The 14500-nt window shown below is 36.0% G+C and overlaps 1 pseudogene; it reads left to right on the top strand.

Moving 5' to 3' along the window:
- The first annotated feature begins 12778 nt into the window (after window positions 1–12778).
- On the top strand, window positions 12779–12965 carry LOC125350938 (annotated as a pseudogene).
- The last annotated feature ends 1535 nt before the right edge of the window (window positions 12966–14500 follow it).

Consider the following 14500-nt stretch of genomic DNA (forward strand, 5'->3'; position numbering starts at 1 on the left):
TGAAGCATGGATATAAAGCAGTATATGTTTATTTTAAGTGGTCACAAAGCAGTATATGTTTATTTTAAGTATATGTTTATTTTAAGATGATACTGATAATGATGCATTGTACACATAAATGGACACCTTAAATTGAAACCCCTTTCATACACCTAAATGTAATAATTTTTAACAAGTGACTCGTAGTGAGATGGTTTTTTAATTATTACTTATTTATTTTCAAAGTGATGTACAGAGGGGTTACAGTTTCATATGTAACGCAGTGGGTACATTTCTTGTACAATTTGTTATCTCCTACCTCATTTCCACCCCCCTCCCCCTTCCCCTTTCCCCCTATGAGTTGTTCAGTTGGTTTACGCCAAATGGTTTTGCAAGTATTGCTTTCGGGATCGTTTGTCTTTTTATCCTTTGTCTCTCGATTTTGATATTCCCTTTCCCTTCCCTAGTTCTAATACCAGTATATACAATATCTAGAGTACTCAGATGAGATTCAGTGATAGTGCGGGGACAACAACAGGAAGGATATAAAGAGGATCCTATGCTCCTGGATTGGGAGGATTAATATTGTCAAAATAGCAATATTGCCAAAGGCTATTTACGAATTCAATGCAATACCCATTAATATACCAACACCATTTTTTTAATGAAATAGAGGGAGCAATCCAGAAATTCATATGGAACAATAAAAGACCCTGAATAGCAAAACAATCCTAAGTAGAAAGAACAGTGCTGGAGGAATTACAATACTAAACTTCAAGCTGTATTACAAAGCTATAATAATAAAAACAGGTTGGCATTGTCACAGGAACAGGCCTGAAGACCAATGGAACAGAACTGAAGACCCAGAAATGAACCCGCAGAACTATGCCTACTTAATCTTTGATAAAGGAGCTAAAAAAATAGGATGGAAGAAAGATAGCCTCTTTAACAAATGGTGCTGGCAAAACTGGTTCAACACCTGCAACAAATTAAAACTAGATCCTTATATATTCCCCTACCCCAAAATCAATTCCAAATGGATCAAAGACCTCAAAATAAAAACAGATACCCTGAAAACACTAAAAGAAGGAGTAGGAGAAACACTTGGACTCCTTGGCATAGGATGAAACTTCCTTAACAAAGGCCCAGAAATGCAACAAATCAAAGAAAGGTTGGACAAATGGGACTACATCAAACTACAGAGCTTCTGCAAGGCAAAGGACATAGCTCACAAGATAAACAGAAAGCCCACAGATTGGGAAAAGATCTTTACTGGCCATACAACGGATACAGGCCTCATATCTAAAATATATGCAGAACTCAAAAAGTTAAATTTCTCCTACACAAAACCTCGAAGAACCAACAGCCCCCTCATCAAGTGGGCTAAAGACTTACAAAGTGTCATTTCAAAATAACCAAAGAAATCAAACCCAAAGTTCATTACAGACTCGGCTGTTGCTGAATTTTACATTCAATTTATTTATTTTACGAGTGTGGGATCTGGAGCCAGATTTACTAGGTTTATAGCCATTGTCTACTACAGATGCTCACCCACACAGAAACCTTGATCATGCAAGCATCTGCAAGGTTAATGTCAGTACTAATTGAGATAATCTACATAAAGTACATGGTACAGTGACTGGCACAACACACCATTATTTCAATAACTAAACAGTTTTCCCTTTAAAATTAGATTTTTTTCTTTTGGTTAACAAAACAGCTAACAGATAAAGGTATGCTTCAAAAGCTTGGTTCTAACAGATTTCTGTGAAAAAGTATTTTGTTTCCTTGTTTTATTAGTGTTGTTTCAACTAAACCTGAGAGGTAAGGGTTATTATCAATAAAATAATTGAGTAGTTAGAATGTAGTGGCACTTTTGTTATGCCAACAGTGTCATGATAGTCTTTTCACCTCAAGGTATAATAAAACCCCAATGAACACAATTTATACAGAAAGATTTGTGGTACTTTTAATTAGCATTAAGGTCTTACAACAGTTCCCAAGACCTGGAGTAAAATATAAATGGCAATTGTCTTACCATTTTTCAGTCTACAATTCTAAGTCTTCCAAGTACAATCATATTTCCAAGTTCTTTATACTCTTTTTTGTTGTTGTTGGTGGTGGTTGTGGGGCTTGAACTCAGGGGCTGGGCACTGTCCTTGAGCCTCTTGGTGCTTAAGGCTAGCACTCTACCACTTGAGCCACAGTACCAGTTGCAGTTTTTGAATTGTTTATTGCAGATAAGAATCACATGGATACAAGAAATGTATCCAATGCCTAACGTATAAAAGTGTAACCTCTCTGTACCTCAGTTTGACAATAAAAATTTAACAACAAAAAGAGAATACTTAAAAAAATAAATAAAATAAATTTTAAAAAAGAAATTATAGTGAAAAAGAATCTCATGGGGACTTTTCCGGCTGGCTATGAACCATAATCCTCATATTTCAGCTTTCTGTGTAACTAGGATTACAGGCATGAGCCACTGGTTCCGGCTTTATACTCTCTAAAGTATAATGCTTCAGGAAGTCATTAATCAGTGAAGAGTTAGTCCACGGAATGAAATGTAGCCTTTGATTACAAATTCATTAAAAACAATTTTAGCATAGAAATCTAAAAGTAACTGATTTAGCTATTTAGTATGCTAATATTAAAGTATTGAATAACTCTAAATCAACCTAACAATTATTGAATCATATGTGTCTCCAAAATGCTGAACTAATAGGGCATTAGATAAACATGAATTTATAATATAGGAACAGGGTTTGCCGAAGTAGATTGTGGTTTATTAACCTCCCCCCCGCCCCGCAAAAAAAAAATCTTAAAAAGTTCATAAGAGCTGGAGGAATAAGACACTGGGATACTATTTATTTAACAGACATCTTTGGGAAGAACCAGCTATTCTGAGGAAATGGTGGTTCTTTAATTTTTAAAATATCAAAAGACCTAAGTATATAACATATTTTACTAAACTGAACCTTTGTGTTAGAATTCTTGATCTTTAGAAAATTCTCAAGAATTTTATAGCATTACTTTTTTTATAAATTTAAAGGTAAGATATTTTGTTTTATTGAAATTACTGTACTTAGTAACTCATAGATAACTATATTTTAGGCTACGGGTCACCAGCTTCTCTGGAGTTCAGATATACTTATGGAAAAGAAAATTCCAAAATAGGAAGAGAACTATAACTGTGTATGTAATATGTGGCCTTATACTGAAGCTAAATTATTATATTACAACCGACAAAGTGACAAGTGTTCTTAGTACAGATAGATTACTCTATAAATTGTTTTAAAATATCAAAATGGCACTCTGTTCCTTAAACTTGCTGATACATTGCAATGTTGGGTATTGTTTTATGTCTAATTCAGCAGTTTTAGGAACTCTAAAATATTCTCCTACAGCTGTGTTCCTACTTGCACAGACTTTACATCTGCCAAAGCAAATACTGGTCTGCTCCCTATAATTCTACTACTCCAGCAGAGTTTCCCTTGTATTTATGGGATGGGTGTGTTGATTATAAGCTAGAGTTCTGGTGTTTGGTTCTTGACTACATTGTACTTAAGTTCATTCTGTGTCTTTTTGGTTAGAACTTGAAAGCTGTGCCACTTTTAGATTTGGGAGAGTGCAAAGAAATAAGGCAAGGCAATTACATTATGATCATAATGTACCCTCATATGTCCTTGACCTGTATGTATATTTTAAGTACTCATTCTTTCTCTTGATTCCAAATTTATGTTAAAAATCTCCATTACACACCAGTACATGATAAATTACACAGGACTCTAGACATTCACACACTGAAACCAAAGGAAGATACACTTAGGAGAGGAACACAAAAGCACATTAATGGCCTATGGGCATCTGATCATATAAAATAGTATTTATTCAAATGAACTCCAGGAAATGGAAACGAGATTTTTTTCTTTGTTGCTATTTTTTTTCTTTATGTCTTGGAGGGAGGGTGAACAAATGAAGTAGTGGTTCTAACTAAACATTATGTTGAAAATAAACTGATTTAAAAAACTGGGAGAGAGTGAGGGAAGGGGTGACACTGTCCAAAAAGAAATATAGTCTTTAACTGACTTACGTAATTGTAACTCTTCTATACATATCTTTACAGTAACAACAGAAACTTTAAAATCTCCATGACAGATTTAAATGTTATCTATATTAATAGAAATTAATGGACTTAAATTTTATTCTTAGCATTTTGACATGTTTCTATGTTTTCTAGAAAAAATATTTAGCAGAAGAGGGATTTGAAATGCAATAGTGATATGCTTTTGCAAACTGGACCTCTTTAAGAACACTTCTTTTGAAGCATAAGGTATTTCACATTTAAAATTTGTAAGTACAAGTATTAGGTGGTGAAATATAGATGTTCAAAGGCACTAAGTAGGATGGGTTAGTACAGGAGTTTTTTCCCCTTTTTTAAGTTTTAAAAAATTTATTGTGAAGGTTACAGTTACATAAATCAGGCATGAGTACATTTCCTCTTGAACAGTGCCAACCCCTCTGTCATTCTCTCCCAGTTTTTCTACTCCTGACCTCCCTTTCCCCCAAGTTGTATAATTCATCTCCAACATAGTGTCTAGTGGGTTTCATTGTTGAATTGGTTCACCCTTTGTCTCACCATTTCTGTGCTTCCTCTTCCCCTCCCCAAATCAGATAAACTTCTATACAAGACAATAGGTACAGAAATGTCAAACAATGACAGAAGGGAATAAAACAAAGAAAAAAGGAAAGAAGGAAAATAAAATAAAAAAAGAACTCAAAACAGTACAATAACCCTCTTGCTTCCATTTCTTGGAGGTCTTTTGGTAAGCATCATTTTATATGATCTTACACACACAGCTATTGCGCTCTTGCTGTGTGTCTTTCATCCTGCTTTCCTGACCCCACATCCTCATCCCTATGGTCCAGCCAAATCTCCCAACAGGAGTTATTGTTTAAAGATGAGTCTCTGATTCATAATGCTTTCTTTCTTTGATAAGGAAGAACCCAGCACATTTACCCCTCTTATACTATTTCCACACTATTTCATACATTTTACATATATAGTTTTATTTACTAAAATATATATATCAATATATGTTAAAATTAGGTCTAAAATTAATGAAGTAGAATTGGAGAAAATTTAGTGGAATACTGTGAGTGTTCTTTGTGGCTTCAACACAAATACGTGGGATACAGCTGTCATTTGGAGATTTTTCTCTATTTAATCAAAATAATGTTTATTTGAGACAGTTTCCCTATAATTTTTCAGGCTTCCCATAAACTCACATTGTGCCCAGACGTGCTCAAACTTGGGATTCTTCTGCTTTGGGTGTGTGCTACCATGCCATACTGAGCATGAGCTGTACAGAGTTGTTATATTTGAATCTGTCACATTCATGAATAGTAAAGGAATGACTTTTTGATTGTGTGCATTACTGTTAAGAAAATGCAAAGGCTGGTTCCTTTCTTTTTTCCAGCAAGGTATCAGATGGTATTTCTCATTGTTCTTTATTTACACTTTCCTTCCAAACTCTTGCACTTTGCTCATCATGGTACAAATGAATGTTCAGTTTGGATGTTCTTCCTTAGTGTTGGCACTTTGAAGGGAACTCTTCCAAGTCAAGAAACATTTCATTGCTTGCTGTCTTTGTCCTTTTACCCAGTGGAAGTACACTGATACTGGCCAAAAATAATGTTGAAACTTCACACATTCAATCGAACGCAAGCAATTGAATAAGGGTCTTCTGAAAATATCTATCTGTCTTGTAAGTTAGCAATACAAGAAGAGTTATAGTTTGCAGTTTCTTAATGTGTATCATTTACAAATTCATTCCTGAATAGGTCCTATGCCAATATACCAAGTTTCAAATAAGGAATTGGGCAGTAAGGATCTATGGTACTTTCTTCATGTATAATGGTTAGTGAGAAGCTCTCTCAGAGCCAGATCTCATTTCCCAAGGGCCTTACTGACAGAGGCAGTACAATGCAGAATGGTCATTTGTGAGATTTTATATGTCAAGTTCTTAGTGACATGAGCTTTCATGTCATTATTTCACCTAATTTTACTTTTCCCGTAGCAGATATTTTTCTGGTTTTTTTCAGTGTTTTGAATTTGGAACTGCATTTCTCTTTTCTAAATATTTTGAAGTGTTAATAACATTGTATATTTAGATAGGACAGTAACCACCTATGTGTTTGGGCCTCTCTCTGCTACAGTGACTTAAGCTTCTAAAAAGGATGACAATGTTAGAATGAGCCTGGAAGATGGATGAGGGTGTGATATGAAAAGCAGAATTCAAATCTATGTATGCTTGCTGATTCATCCACATTTTTCTCAATTTTTGTCTTCTTTTAGAACCAAAGACATGGCTGTGAATTTACATAAACAAAGCCAAGAAGATGAAAATATGTTTAATGTTGGGATTTACTAAAGTTGGCTCTTAGAAATTTTCCCTGATCATTCTCCCTACCTTTTACCTTAGGATTTTAAACTACTAGGGATAATCCCCCATTTTCCTGAATAGTTTCCTCAAGCTACCCAAATGATTTCCTTTGGAAGTTCCTCATATTTCTTCAGCCAGTCTTCACTGGAGTTCAATATATTTTCTGAAACTTTGCTTAAATTCCAACACATTCTTCATCTCCTCCCAGATTCCAAGTGACTCCAAGTACTTTTTCCAAGTCTATTCTTTCATTGGTTCAGTGCACTTCCATTATAAAATTCCTTTATGTATTGCGTGTTTTGAAGACAACAATGATTGTATTTGTTATAACCAAACCCAGTAAACAATTAGCAGGCTGGGACTCTGTCATTTACATGCTTGTATATTCAAATTAATCTCTCATGAACTGTTCATTACACTCACTTGTATATAACTTGAAGTATTTCACAAGATTTTAACAGATTATTAAAATTTAACAGAATTCATGTAGAGAATTTAGTGTATTATGGGTTTGGGAGTCAGTTGATGGGCCTTAGAGAACTGACTAAAATGCAAAAATTAATAAAATTATCATTTTGAAAAAAATGTATATAAATATAACGTTAGTTTATTACCAACAAGACAAATTGGCAAATGTTCTATGAATCCTTTGTTTTAGTTCTATCTTTTACTTATGGAAAAGAAATTTGAACTGTTTTAATGGTAATTTTTAAGTCTCATTCAAAAATTGCACAGGTGAAGAAAGACAAGGCGATTTATAAAATCTTGTTCATCCAAAAATATCCTATCATTGCAATTATTCCAAGGAAAAGAAAAGTAAGCCTTTTAAGACACAAAATGTAATCCACAAATTCCTCCACATCCCAAAAGATGATACCACTCACATAAGAAAGTTAAAACAGCAAATTCTCTGGCTGGTGAGTGAAACCTGTGTTGAAATTTACTCTGTGTTAGGAATAATCTGTATCTATTTTTAGTAAGTGATCATATGTACATTTGACACTTTTATCCTTGGGGATGACTAAATTTTATGTAGGTACTATAAAGATAATACTTGAAATTAAAAGTATGCATTACTTTTTCATCATTTTTGTGTGTTCTTTTTAAATTTAATTTTATTGTCAAGGTGATGTACAGTGGAGTTACAGTTACATACATAAGGTAGTGAGTACATTTTTTGTCAAACATGTGTGTAGTTTTTCATTTATGTATATTCTTTAGTTAAATATTAATTAGGAATAAGTGTATAGAACATTTCTAAACAGTATAACCATTGCACAATTGTCCTTTTTATATTTAGAAATTGAAAAATTGGCTACATAGTGAGTACATTTTAAAATAGAACTCTGATTTCAATTACTATGGTTTATGCTTACTTCAATGAACATTTGTATGTTTATACTAAATTGAAGATTACATGAAGATATTTCAGTAAAAATCATAATTTAATATTTTCTTTTGTGTCAAATCAAGAATACCATTTTATTTTCCTTATAATTATTAAAATTTTTATGAAAAATAGTATGGGTAAGACTAAAGAGAAGTTTCATTTTGTTATATTTACCAATTACAGGTGGCCATTCCTTAGTTATTATATACCACATTAGGGAGAAGAGTGGATGAATCTTTTCATTAATCATATATTATCTAAAAACTGTTTCCATGAAGCTGAGTACTGCATGGTTCATACATATTGAGATCTGTCTAGTTATTTTTACTCAAACTCTAGACATAACTATAACATGTAAAACAAAATAAAAATATGAATGGTAATTAAAATGGCTAGTTTGTATATAATTCTTTCTCAAGGGTCAACTTCAGAAACTTCTTGCAACTCTTTGCAAAAGCAGAGAATTCCATAGCTTTTCAACAAACTGGAGTTACTAAAGGGGCTGGAGAAGTACTTTTCCCGAACATATTAAAATATCCAACACAATCCCAATGGCTTAAAAAAATAAGCCAAAGTACACACATCATCTTCTTGCCCTCTCCATACCAACATAAAACACAAGTCCTAGACCACTGGCCGCCATGTAATTGTCAGCCGAACAATGCAAGAACTCATGGGTTGAATGACTTCTTATTTTGTCAAGAAGCTCTTGAGATTTTTAGAACTTTAATTTCTTTTAGGAAGACCTGGAGCACAGCATCGTCATTTGGTATGAATGGCTTTTGGTGTAAGTGAGCTCTGAACAACTTCCCCTTTGTAGCCTGAGTCTCATCCTGCCATCTAAATAGCTTCCCTTAGGGGAAGCCCTGACTCACCACTCTCATTTTAGCCACAGAGAATTGTCTATTCCAATACAAATAATTATTCATGTTTCAAGATTTATTAGACTTAAAAATAAATAGTAGTGTAAAGGTTAAGAATAAAGGAATACATTGTAAACATACAGACATAGCAGTGAAGAAAACGAACCTCTTTTATGATAGCATGGATAGCATGAGTAAATCTTGGAATCTGATATAGAACACTAAAGAAGTATGACTTCACTTATCCAGCATTTACCTGAAATGGTAAAACTGTGGAGATAGAAATCACACCAATGAAGGAGGGCTTGGGATGAGAGGAAAGGACTGACTCAAATGAAGGGCCACTTTATGGTTAAGATAATCTCCTGCAGATTGTGATGGCTTCCTTGACACATACATTTATCAAAACTGAAATGACTGTTCAGCTTAAAGGGAAATTTTGCTTATTAGACATGACTCAATAAAATAATATTAAAAAATAAAAAATGAATAGAGCTTACTTGTAGTTACTGAGTTTTTGATATTAGGATTTTAATAATGAAATTTTAAGCTAACAACTACATTCTCTAAAAATGCACCATTACACTTACTTTTATATAATCAGTACTAATATGATTATTTTCTCTGTATCAGAAAGTTTTTAAATATTTTTTACAATTATTAACTCATTTAGTCTTTATAACGATCAAATGAGTTAGATAATAATATATATATAGATAATAATATATTATATAATAATATAATAATGCTGAGGAGGAAACAGAGCAAAGAGAATGCTTGTAGCTTTTCTAAGAGTACCCATTTGGTAGGTGGTAGGACCAGCATTTGGGCTTTGTCACTTAGGCTTCCAGATTCAAGTTCATAACCAGTTTATTTATGGAGTCTTTTTTCTATCTACCTTCTTAGTAAAATTTAGGTTATATTTTAATGATCAAGCACAGTAGAGAGAGAAAGAGGTAGGACTTGACAACATTCATAACCATTCTTTGCATTGTATGATCTCTAACAAGTCTGTATCTCTGAATAACAACATAAAATGACAATAACAGTGAGACCACTTATTTGTTTTTGATAGGGTAAGGGGGCACAGAAAAGGTGTAACAAAGGGTGAACCAATATTGCAGTGTTACTCATTAGACACTATATGGAAAATAAACTGTACACCTTGTGGGATGGAATGGGAGGGAAAAACCAGGAGAGAGCAAAGGAAGAGATTACATGGTACAAAACAACATGTACTCGTTATCTTACTTATGTAACTGTAACCCTTTTGTACATCATCTCTACAATAACAATAAAATATATTTTAAAAACCTATGCTAATGGTATTATGTACAATTCTGTTTTATTTCCAATTGTTTAAAAATAAATGAAAATATTTAAGCCAATAAGTGTTATGTAGTACACTGAATATCAACCACTGTCAGGAAAAAAGACCTGGATCTAGTTCATTCTTGATGTGAAACAATGTGAGTTTTTCAGTCTCTTCTGACAGCATCCACATCTATTAAGCAGATAGTAGCATAGATCTACATGCAGAGATCCACCTAATCGGTTACATGGTCGCCTCCTGCTCTATTACTAGGTTATCTTCCTTAGGTAGATATTTCTTTCACCACGACTATCATTTTCCTCATCCTCAGGGTTATGCTCACTGCTGCATCTTTCATGTTAGCATGTTTTTTTTTAATCTTTGTCAAAAATATGTATTCTACAAACAACTACTGGTCATAATATTGAAACACTATTTTAAATGTATGGAGTTTTCAAGAAGGTAGGAGGAATACATGTGGACATATGGTGTTATGCTAGAGAGATTTGCGGACTTGGCAATCATTTTTACTCAGGAGAAAGAGTTTGTCAGGGAGGCAGTGTTATCCACTTAGTTGGAAGAGATGATTTTCGTCGTTTTCTTCCTTTTTATAGCATTCTTAGTCCATCTGCAATTTTATTTTCATAATATATATCCTTGCTCCCACTACCTCCTTTTCTACTGTGCTTCCTCTAGTGTGCCATAATAATCTCTTATTGAACTAAAATGCTAATTAGCTAGTATTTCCCCTTCTCTCTTTTGCTGTTTTATTTTATAATTCATCTCTCAAATATCACCCAGAATTTTATGAAGTCAATAAATCAGGATACGTGGTTTCTCTTTTTTTTTTTTTTTTTTTTGGCCAGTCCTGGGCCTTGGACTCAGGGCCTGAGCACTGTCCCTGGCTTCTTCCCGCTCAAGGCTAGCACTCTGCCACTTGAGCCACAGCGCCGCTTCTGGCCGTTTTCTGTATATGTGGTGCTGGGGAATCGAACCTAGGGCCTCGTGTATCCGAGGCAGGCACTCTTGCCACTAGGCTATATCCCCAGCCCTGGTTTCTCTTTTTAAATCTCTGTTTTGGTTTTCATTGCAATTAGAAAAAAATCCAAGGATTTATCCAAGGATAAGGATTTAATAAGTCCTCTGTTCAGTCTTATACCATGCTAGCTATAATTGCTTTCTTTCTACCTTTTCAGATGTTTTTAAAGGCCTTATGATGAAAAACAAGATCTGGGATTATTTAGGAGGAATCAGTATAGCCATGTGCATCCTCAAAGAAGAAAATCTTTCCTTTCAGGCTGTGGTCAGATCAGAATATGGCAAGAAAATCCATGTAAGAGAAATACCATGTTGCTAGCATGAAGAGGAAGAGACCATGAGTCAGCGAGCAGAGAGGACCTGTAAAAGCTCAAACCAAGGAAGCAAATTCTCTCCTTAGGGATTTTTCAAAGGCCTGATGACACAGGTTTTCACTTGGTAAAACCCATGCCAGATTTCTGATGTACAGAACTATGAGATAAAACATTTTGTTTTAAGCCACAAAGTCAGTAGTAATTTTTATGACAGCAAGAGAAAACTGAATACATCACTCCTGGCCATTCACATTTATTGCTTCTTGTGCTAGGAAGGCATCTTTTTTTCCCCAGTTCTTCAGTGATAAATCTTCTCTCAAGTTTATCTATCAGCATTACTGTTACTTCTTTAAATGAGCGTTTCCCCATGGCCTTATCTGCATCATTTCTCCTGCCACCTACTCCTGTGCAACTTGAAAGCAACAGATTACTTGTTTTCTTCATTTTGAAGTTTCCATTTTTGTATGCTTGTTTATTTATTGCTGCTTATCTACTCAAGGTTTTAAACTCCATTTTTATCAGGAAACTTGTCTGTGTCAGCCACAGGGATCTTTAGTACCCTAGAGAGAGAGAGAGAAGGTAAAAACACAGAAGATATTATGTGAGGAAATGAGTTAGACTAGGGAGGTGGTCATTTCAGACAAAGGAACCAGTTTGAGTAAAACTGTGAAGCTGGGGGAAAGATCTGTTCTCTATAGAGGAAAGACAAATGGGATGGGAGTCAAATAGTAGGCATCTATTATTAAAATATATCATATTGTATATTTTTTGTTAATTGGATCACTGGGACTCTCACCTATACCTCATACTAAGCCAGAAAATGCTCTGCTACTCAGCTGTATCTCCACTCCCAGCCCATATAATCATCCACTAGCAAGTATTTGAAATCTATTTTTTAATCCTTCCTTCCTTCCTTCCTTCCTTCCTTCCTTCCTTCCTTCCTTCCTTCCTTCTTTTCTTCCTTCCTTCCTTCCTTCCTTCCTTCCTTCCTTCCTTCCTTCCTTCCTTCCTTCCTTCCTTCCTTCCTTCCTTCCTTCCTTCCTTCCTTCCTTCCTTTCCTTCTTTTCGTTTTTTTGCTAGTCCTGGGGCTTGGACTCAGGGCCTGAGCACTGTCCCTGGCTTATTTTTGCTCAAGGCTAGTACTCTACCTCTTGTGCCACAGTGCCACTTCCCTACTCTGGCTTTTTCTGTTTATGTGGTGCTGAGGAATAGAACCCATGTCCTTCTGCATGCTAGGCAAGCACTCTACTGCTAAGACACATTCCCAGCCTCGTATTTTTAAATTTTTATTTGTTAAGGAAAGTATAGTAATTGAGTTGTGACTAACTAAATGTGGGTAGAGAGAGAAGGAGTCTCTTCTCATGTTTTCCATGAGGAACAACTAGAGACTAGGAGCCTCATGTTAGTAGTAATTGGCATAAAGAACAATGGGAGAGATGCTTACCCAGCAGGGGAAGTACCACAATCATGCAGGTGGTTTTCCCAGGGCAGGTGGTTTTCCCAGGGCAGGGTGAGGCTTGTCCATTGCACTTGGGGTGCTCTGACTTCTGCGATTTCTCCACATAGGAGAAACTCAGCTTCATAATTTGTGATACTGGGAGACTGCGTGCATGCTCTCCCCTAGTATTTGGGTTATTAAATATTAGAATGGGTCTTCCCTCTCTTGTGGGGTTGCATACTTTGATGTGCATGTTACAGCTTCAGTACAATTTGCAAGCTTTCATGAATTAACGTTTGTACGCCTTATTAGTACAATCTCAGGTGTTCTTTCAGTGAAAGTTTGCTAAGAAGGAGTCAATAGACTTACTACAAGGAGTAACTTTGTCCCATGAATCCCAATTGCTTCCTGAGTCTTACACATTTACCAAGATAGGTTTTTAGAAGTATTGTTGGACTAGATCCTAGCCCTAAAAGTGACTCGACATACACTCGTATTTGCCAGAACTACAATTTCTCAGCTATTTACACATGCATACATGTCTTGGGCAGCACAAAGCAACATAAAAACATTATGCTGCCGACTGGTGCTCGGTGGTGAGTGACGCAAACTAGGAAGGACAAGTTGCTAGTGACGTTTTCCTTTTGTCCTACTGGTATTTTTTTCTTCAATGTTAGATCTACCTGCTGCTCTGCTCTCTCCTTTCCTTTCCCTATGTCTCTGTTTTCACCCTCTCCCTCTTCCCATCTCCCCAACCCTCTTCTTCTCTCCCTTTGTCAGGCTTTCCGATCCAATTCTCCGGAGATCTCGACCTATGGTGGATAGCCCTGGGACAGCGGTCAAGGGTTTCTAGAGGTGCCTTAAAAGCCCTCAGATCCTTTGACTCCTTCAGTTTGGTGGTGGTTTTGTTGTTGGGATTTTTTGTGTCGATCCTGGGGTGTGACCTTAGGGTCTGGACACGGTCCCTGGGCTTTTTCACTCTGGACTGACACTCTACCCCTTGAGCTCTTCCAGCATTTTTTTCTCTTTTTCTTTTTCTTTTTTTTTTTTTTTTTTTTTTTTTTTTTTTTTTTTTGGTCCTGGGGCTTGAACGCTGGGACTGGGTGCTGTCTCTGAGCTGCTTTTGTTCAAAGCTAGCACTCTATCACTTGAGCCCCAGCGACACTTCTGGCTTTTTCTAAGTAGTTTATTGAAGATGAGCCTCACAGACTTTCCTGCCTGGCCTGGCTTTGAACCGAAATCCTCAGATTTCAGCATTCTAAGTAGCTTCGATTACAGGTATGATCCACTGGTGTCCAGTGGTTTGATGGTACCTAAGGGGAAAAAATAACCAGGTGCCAAGGGCTCACTCTGTACTCCTAGCTATTTCAGGAGGCTGAGATCTGATAGTCATGGGTGATTCAAAGCCCTCCCAGGCAGAGTCCATGAGACATATCTCTAGTTAATCACAGAAAAAGAGAAAGACCTTAATGTGGCTCAAGTGGTAGAGTGCTAGCCTTGAGCAAACAGGAGCTTAGGTTCAGGGCCCAGACCCAGAGTTTGAGCCCAAAGACTGGCAGATCAGAAGAAGGAGGAGGAAGAGGAGAAGGAGGAGGAGGACAAAGAAGAGAAGGAGGAGGAGGAAGTGAAGGAGAGGAGGACAGGGAGGAGGAGGTAAAAGGGGAGGAGGAGGAGAAGGATGAAGGGGAAGAGGAGGGGGAAGAGGAGGGGGAGGAGGAGG

Source organism: Perognathus longimembris, chromosome 4 (genome assembly GCF_023159225.1).
Source record: "Perognathus longimembris pacificus isolate PPM17 chromosome 4, ASM2315922v1, whole genome shotgun sequence".
NCBI classification, from domain to species: domain Eukaryota; kingdom Metazoa; phylum Chordata; class Mammalia; order Rodentia; family Heteromyidae; genus Perognathus; species Perognathus longimembris.